The following is an 8,610-nucleotide window of genomic DNA, read 5'->3' on the forward strand; positions in this document are numbered from 1 at the left end:
CTGTACCTGAAGCACATTCTCACCTTCTTCATCTGTCTGAATCCTACCTGAGCCCTCAAGACACATCTCAAATATCATTTCAAATGTCAAATCACAAGCAGGGGAAGGGGAAGGAGGGTAGGGGGTGAGGTAGGGGCTTGCAGGTGGGGAGTGAGGGTGGGGTGCAACTGGGAGGTGCAGGCTGTGGGATGTGGGGTGGCAGGTGGGGGTGGAAGTGGAGGGTAAGTGTGGGGGGTGGGGTTGGTGTAATCATGGGTGGTAGGGGCTGGCTGTGTGGGTTATGGGGTGTCAGTTGCAGGTGGCATGTGGCAGATGGAAGGTAGGGGTACAGAGTGGGGGTTGGTGGAGGGAAAAGACAGCATAGTGGGTATAAATGGGGATGGAAGGAGACTTGACTTGAAGGCATTGAACACACAATACAATATAAAGATGATGTATTATGGAATTGCACACCTGACCTATGCAATTTTATTAATGAATTTCACCCAAATAAGTTTGTTTAAAAATAAATAAAAGGTGTGTCTTTGAAGTTCATTAGATTATGAGGTTGGAGCCCTCATGAATAGCATTCATACCCTTTTAAATGATACTTCATGCTATACTTTTCAGGGGATCACTTTATATGTTATATGAATGTGTAACCACTATTTTATACACTTGAAACTAATATTGAATGTCATCGCTAATTGAAAAAATTAAATTAGTAAAACAATTTTAAATAAAACAAAAACAAAAATGCAAATAATAGTGATCTTGAAAAGATATAAATGAGATCATTTCAGTGTGTGCCTAAAAGCCTTCAGCGCTCTAGCAGTGGTCAGCTCTCCATGCAGCATCATGCCTGGGATCATGTTGCACTGCTGGGAGAGGAATGACCTGTCTTCTTCCAGCTGTCCCTGCACTGATCTGGTGACATGTGGCACTGGTGCAAGGCAGAACTGTGCTTCCTTGAAAGTGAGCTAAGCATCACTTTGGCTGCTTAGTTCTAGAGTGGGAGCAGACACAGACAAAATTAATTAAAGCCTTAATGGTTCTAGTAGCCTTTCAATCCACCTGGACCTCTGTCCTCCCTTCCCTACACTCCAGCCAGCCTGGCTCACCCAGCCTTGAGGAAAGAAGGCAGAAAGAAGGCAGAACAGTGTTGCCTGGAAGCCAGTGAGCTTGCATGCGGTGGGAAGGTGGAGAGAGCTGCAGTTCTCTCAGGATAGAAATGGCAGGATGACTCTGCTAAAATCAGCCACGCATGAGGGTACTCTGCCTTTCATTACATGATGACGGAATCACAGCTGCATGATCCCGCCATGCTCTCGCTCTCCTCCCAGGGGACCCAGGATCATCCACAACAGGAAGCAGCTCTCTGGCCTTTGACAATCCACAGACACTCTGTGAAGCCCTTCCCCTCAGACAGCTTATCTTAGATTACAGACCCCAGTAATCTTAAATACAGGGAAGCAGCCTCTTTTGACTTTTTCATTCTCCTTCTACAAAGAATGCCAGGTCTGTGTCTTCTGTTCACTGCTCAAAGTTATATGAGGACCCAGTGGGTGGCAGCTGGACCTGGTGTACCCTGGGACATTTGCTGAGTCGCCACACACCGAAAACTGACTCTGAGCTTGAACCTGCATCAATCTGGTGAATACCACTCACCTCTACCTGGGGACTCCCTGAGAACTGTCCTCCTGCAACTTGAATACTTGCAGAGGCTCTGTCATTGACTGAGGCTAACAGGCACCCAGCAGTTGGAGGCAGACAGAGAGCCAGAATATGGAGTTCTCTGGGACTTTTGCTGACCTGTCCCCAGTCTCAGTGCTAGTAAAAGCCAGCTTCGGTGCCCTGCTTGGACCTTCCTATGCTCACTCAGCCTCAGCAGAAGCTGTCACAAAATGTGAATTGCTTTGTAGATCTGAAGAGATTGCCCTGGGCCAGTCACATAAAGCATCTGACATTGGTCAACACCAGCGACCCTCCCAGGAAGCCCCAGGAACAACACTCCCAGGGGCCAGCTTCAGAGCACATCAGAACAGGATACAATTAGCCTCACAAGAGGCATGTCCAAAGAGACATCTAGGCAAGCACCAGACCTTGCTGAGATGAATTGTGCTCCACTTAGTCAACACCAGTCAGCAGCTCATACACTGTAGGCAGGGTCCACTGTGGTTAAAGCCAAATAGCCTGAGCATCAACTCATTACATGCATGGGCCAATGGCAATCAAGAATCCACTACCACAGAAAGGTTCACATGACACACACATTGGACATCCCTGGAGCACTCAGCTCATGTGTTCAGGAAGAATGTGCCACGAGATTCCACAGGACACCTGCTACACCAAGCCACACTACCCAGACTTGGATTCTAAAATGCAGAAATAAAAACACAGAGGCAGCCAAAAAGCAAAGACAAAGACACATGCCCCAAATTCAACAACAGGAGACAACTACAAAAAAAAAAAAAAACTCAATGAAGTAAAGGCAAGCAATATAGCAGATACAAGGAGTTTAAATAAAAATCGTTGTAAGGATGTTAATAGAAGTTAGGTGAAGAATGAACGAAATCAGTGGGATCTAGAAAACTGATAGAAAGCATGGAAAAGAACATTTTATCCACATAAAAGATCCTGTCAGAAATAAAGACTATAGTCTTTGAAAGGAAGAATACACTAGAAGAAATAAATAGTTGGATAAAGCAGAGAATTGAATTAGTGATTTGGAGGACAAGGTCGCAGAAGACAAAAGCAGCAAAAAAAAAAAAAAGGTTTTAAAAATGAGGTGTGTTTAAGGGATTTTTGGGACAACATGAAGCATAGCAATATCCACGTTATAGGAGTACAAGAAGGAGACAAGAAAGATTAAGGGACTGCAGCCTATTAAAATAAATAATGACTGAACACTTCCCTACCCTGGTGAAGGAAAAGAAACACAAGTCTCTGATTCCCAAACGAGGTGAACCCAAAAAGGCCAAGACATATCACAATTAAAAAGACAGAGATTAAAGACAGGACATCTTAAAAAACAAAAGAAAGATAGTCAGTTACCTACAAGGGGAACTGTCAATCAAGAATCAATTACCACAGGAAAGTTCACATAACACACACAGGGGACATCTCAGGAGCACTCAGCTCAGGTGATCAAGGAGCCTCTGACACTGGGTTCCACAGGACAACTACTACACAAAGCCACACTACCAAGACTTGGATTCTCATACACAGAAACAAACACACAGAGGTAGTCAAAAAGCAAAGACAAAGAAATATGCCCTGAATTGAAGAACAAAAGCCACGTCCAGAAAAAATGCTAAATGAAGTGGAGGTAAGCAATAGACCAGATACAGAGTTGTTGTCAGCTTATTTCTCTACAGAATTATACCAGACCTGTAGAGATTGGCACAAAAAATTCAAAGTAATGAAAGGCTGGGATCTTCAACCAAGACTTCTTTACTCAGCAAGGCTGTCATGTAAAATTGATGGAGAAATAAAGAGCTTCCCAGACAAGAAACAGCAAAAGAAGTGTGTTACCACCAAACCATCAGTATAAGAACTGTCAAGAAGGAATAAAAGGAAAACAGAGTTGAAAGAATAAAACATATCTATGAATAATCACTTTAAATGTAAGGGGCTTAACTGGTTCAATTAAAAGTCATGGTAGCTGAATAGACAACAAAACAAGACCCACATATATTCAGTCAACAAGAGACCTACCTCAGAATGAAAGAGATACACATGAAAAGCAAGGAGATGGCAAAAGATATTTCATGCAAGTGCAAATGAAAGAAGAAAAAAAAAAGCTGGGGAGGTAATACACATAGCTGTCAAAATAGACTTTAAAACAAAGGCTATATTTTGGGATAAAGAAGGACACCACATAATGATAAAGGGAGCAATCCAACACGAAGATATAACTCTTAGATACATGTATTTCCTCAACAAAGAGCACCTAAATGTGTAAATCAAATCATGATGTACATAAATGGAGAGAACAACAATAATACAGTCATACTAGGGGATTTTAACACCCAGTTGGCATCAATAGATGGATATTCCACACAGAAAATCCGGAAGGAAAGAATGGCTTTAAATAACACTTTAGATATAATGGATTTAATTGGTATCTTCAGATTATTTCACGTTGAAGTAGTAGAATATACATTATTTTGAAGTGGATGTGCAACATTTCCTCGTATAGACCACATGTTAGGGCACAAAACAGTCTCAGTAAATTTAAGAAGATAGAAATCATATCAAGAATCTTTCCTGACAATAACTGTATAAAACTAGAAGTCCATAAGAAAAAATGATATACATGTGATCTATTACAGAATTGTACACACCTAAAACCAACCCGTCAAAATAAATTCATTAACAAAGAAATAAACGCAATGAAAAGCAAAAAAAAAAAAAAAAAAAAAATTCTGTAGAAAGATGGTGGCGAGAGTTGCACAATGTCAATATACTTAATGTATACTTAAATGTGATAAAACCTGTAAATCTTGTATTTATTTGAACACAATAAAAATAAATAATTATCAGATAAATAAAAAAAAACAGAAAAAGAAATAAACTGTAAAACGCAGAAAGTCTTGGAGGCTAATTAACATGTTACTAAATAATGAATGGTTATTAATGAGATCAAGGAAATAATGAAATGATACCTTGAAACACCTGGAAATGAGAGCATAACAAGCCTAACTCTAAGGGACACAGTATAAGCTGTAAGGGAAATTCACAGCATTACAGTCCTACCTCAAGAAATAAGAAAAATCTGAGATACATCATCGCACTTTAGACTTAGAGGAACCAGTGCAAAAGAAAAACAGACACCACAAAGAGGAGAATAAAGAAAATAATAAAGATCAGGGCAGAAATAAACAAAAGAGTAAAAAACAAGAGATCAATGAAGCACGGGCCATTGTGGGTCAGTGGTTAGAGCTATGGTCCACACACCGAAGGATCATGTGTTCAATTGCCAGTCAAGGGCACATACCTGGATTGCAGGTTCATCCCTGCCACCTGTTGAGGTGTGTGTGTGTGTGAGACAACCATTTGATGTGTGGGTCTCACCTCTCTCTCTCTCTCTCTCTCTCTCTCTCTCTCTATCTATCTCTCTCCCTCCCTCTCTCTCTCCTTCCCTACTTCCCGCTTTTCTTAAAAAAAAAAAAAAGAAATCCTTGGAAAAAATATCCTTGAGTGAGGATGAAAAGAAAAAAAAAACCTCTCAACCAACACAGGTGCTTGACTGGATGGCTTCACAATGCATTTCTGAGAAGAACTAATACCTGTTCTCCTCTAACTCATCCAAAACATTCAAGACAAGTGAAGACTCCTAAGCTCATTTAATGTGTCCAGCATTATCCTAATACCCAATCCAGAATAGGACTCCACAAAGAAGGAAAATTATAAGCCAATATCCCTGATGACCATCGATGCAAAAATCCTCAACAAAATATTGGCAAACTGGATCCAGTAACACATTAAAAGTGGGATTTATTAAAGGCATGTAATCTTGGTACAGTATCTGCTCATGAAGAAGATGATACAGCATAAACAAAATATAGAATAAAAATTACACGGTTATGACAATAGATGCAGAAAGAGCATTCAACAAAACTCAGCACCCATTCATTATAAAAACTCTCAGCAAAGCGTGAATAGAGGGAACGCACCTCAACATAATGAAGATCATGTAGGTCAAACCTACCGCCAACATCATACTCCATGGACAAAAGGCAAAAGCATTTTTCTTCACATCAGGAGCAAGTCAGGGATGTCTGCAGTCATCATATGTACTCAATATAGTGCGGGAAGTCCTAATCACTGCAATTAGAGGAAAATAAATAGAAATTAAAAGCATTTGAATTGGAAAGGAAGAAGTATGTCTCATCATTTGGAGATGACATAATGTATATACAGAACCCAAATGATTCCATAAAAAAAAAACAAACAAACAAACAAACAAAAAAAAACACAACAATTGTAAAAGTGACAAATGAATTCAGAACAGAGCAAGATAGAAAATAAATATCCAGAAATCAGTTGCATTTTTATACAACAATAATGAACTCCCAAAAAAGAAACTAAGAAGAAATCTCATTCATATTCACATAAAAAAAATAAAATACCTAAAATTACATTTAACCAAGGATGTAAAAGACCAGTACTCAAAAAATTAAAAGACACTGAAGAAAGAAATTGAAACCCTGACCGGTGTTGCCAAGTGGTTAGAGTGTCAGGCCAAACATCCAAGGGTCATAAATTCTATTTCCAGTCAAGGACACATAGCTGGATTACAGATTTGATCCCTGGCCACCCTTTGGGTGAGTTCAGGAAGCAAACAATCAATGTGTCTCTCTCAAAACATTCTCTCTCTCTCTCTCTCTCTCTCTCTCTCTCTCTCTCTCTTACACTCACGCCACCCTCCCTCTCTGCTCACTCTCTACCTTGCACACTTTTTCAAAAAGCAAAGAAAAAAAAAAACATCCTCTGATGAGGATTCGCATATAATAAAAAGAAGGAAGAAAGAAAGGAAGGAAGGATAGAAGGAAGGAAGGAAGGGAGGGAGGAGAAGAAAAGAAGGAAGGAATGAAGAAAGAAAAAGAAATGAAGAAAGCAAGAGAAAGAAAGAAAGAAAGAAAGAAAGAAAGAAAGAAAGAAAGAAAGAAGGAAGGAAGGAAGGAAGGAAGGAAGGAAGGAAGGAAGGAAGGAAGGAAGGGAAGAAAGAGAAGAAAGAGAAAGAAAGAAAGAGAAAGAAAATAAAGAAAGGAAGGAAGGAGGAAAGAAGGAGGGAAGAAGTTAAAGAAGATAGAAATAAGTAAAAGTATATCTGGTGTTCACAGTAGGAAGAATTAACATCATTAAAATTTCCAGTGTCATACATATATCAGATAGCTACAACAAATATCACAAAAATTTATATGGAGGTACTAAAAAAACAACAACACAAAAAACAAACCTACAAACAAACACAAACACAAATAAAACAAACAAAATAAACCAAACCAAAGCCATGGTGATCTTGAAAAGGAACCACAAATTTGGAGGAATCATGCTAACTCATATCAAACAATACTACAATGCTAGAGTAATAAATAGAGCATGGTACTGGCATAAAAAAGACACATGGATCATTGGAACAGAATAAAAAGCCCAGAAATAAACCCATGCATTTATGGTCAATTAATACCTGACAAAGGATACAAGAACATACAATGGAGTACAGATAGTCCATTCAATAAATGCTACTGGGAAAATTAGACAGATCTGTATAAATTTAAATGATAGCAGACTACTTTCCTACACCATATAGAAGAATAAATGAAGAATGGATTAAAGACTTGAATGTGAGATTTGAAACCATAAACATTCTAGAAGAAAATAAAGGCAATAAATTCTCATAGTAATGTATTTTATTCTGATATATCTATTTGGGCAAGGGAAGTAAAAGAAAAAGTAAACAAATGGGACTACATCAAATTAAAAATTTGTTGCACAACGAAGGAAACCATGAACAAAATGAAAAGACAACCCACTGAATGGGAGAACATATTTACCAATGATACATCTGATAAGGGCTAAATATCCAAAATTTACAAAGAACTAATAAAATTCAACATCATATAAAACCCAAACAACACAATTTAAAAATGAGCAAAGGACCTAAATAGACACTTCTCCAATGAGGACCTGCAGATGACCATTACACGAATAAATAAAAAGATGCTGAGCATCACTAATCATTACAGAAAGAGAAATGAAAATCAGAGTGAGGAATCACTTCACATTTGTCAGAATGGCTATCATCAATAAATCAATAAACATCAAGTGCTGGTGAGGATGTGGAGAAAAGGGAACCCTCGTGTCCTCTTGGAGGGAATGCAGATTGGTGCAACCACTGTGGAAAGCAGTATGATGCTTCCTCCAAAATTAAAAATACAGCTGCCTTATGACCTAACATTTCCACTTCTGAGAATATATCTGCAGAAACCTGAAACACTGGTCTGAAAGGGTATGTGCACCCCTATGTTCATTGCGGCATTATTTACAACAGCGAAGATTTCACAGCAGCCCAAGTGCCCAGCAGCAGATAAGCGGAGACAAAGCTCTGGTACATTATACACAACAGAATACTACTCACCCGCACACCCAAAAAGGAAATCTTATCTTTTGGAACAGCATGGATGGAGCTGGTGAGTATTATGCTAAGTGAAGTAAACCAGTCATAGAAATACAAGTTCCTTATGGTTTCATTATATATGGAATCTAATGACCAAAATAAACTACAATCAAAATAGAAGCAGGCTTTTAGGTATAGAAAACAGACAGCACTCAGAGGGGAGGGAGGTTGGGGGACTAGGTGAAAAAGATGAAGGGATTAAGCAAAGAAAAAAAAAACACGAAAAGACACAGACAGCAGTTTGGTGATTATCAGAGAGAAAGGGTGTGTGTAGAAGAGGGTATAGAAAGGATAAATTGTGATGGAAGGAGACCTGACCTGGGGGTAGGGGGTAAGGCAGTGAGACACATAATTCAACATACAGATGATGTGTTATTGAACTGTATACCGGAAAGCTACATAATGCCATTACTAATCTCATCCCAATAAATTCAATTTAAAAAAAT

At 38.9% G+C, this 8,610-nt stretch overlaps 1 non-coding gene across 1 annotated transcript; it reads left to right on the forward strand.

Moving 5' to 3' along the window:
- Positions 1–806: 806 nt before the first annotated feature.
- Positions 807–1,005, forward strand: LOC114229897 (small nucleolar RNA SNORA74). Its single transcript, XR_003615783.2, has one exon. It is a non-coding gene; the product is annotated as a small nucleolar RNA SNORA74 (small nucleolar RNA).
- Positions 1,006–8,610: the final 7,605 nt, after the last annotated feature.

This window comes from Eptesicus fuscus (genome assembly GCF_027574615.1).
Source record: "Eptesicus fuscus isolate TK198812 chromosome 16 unlocalized genomic scaffold, DD_ASM_mEF_20220401 sc16_unplaced_1, whole genome shotgun sequence".
Lineage (NCBI taxonomy): Eukaryota > Metazoa > Chordata > Mammalia > Chiroptera > Vespertilionidae > Eptesicus > Eptesicus fuscus.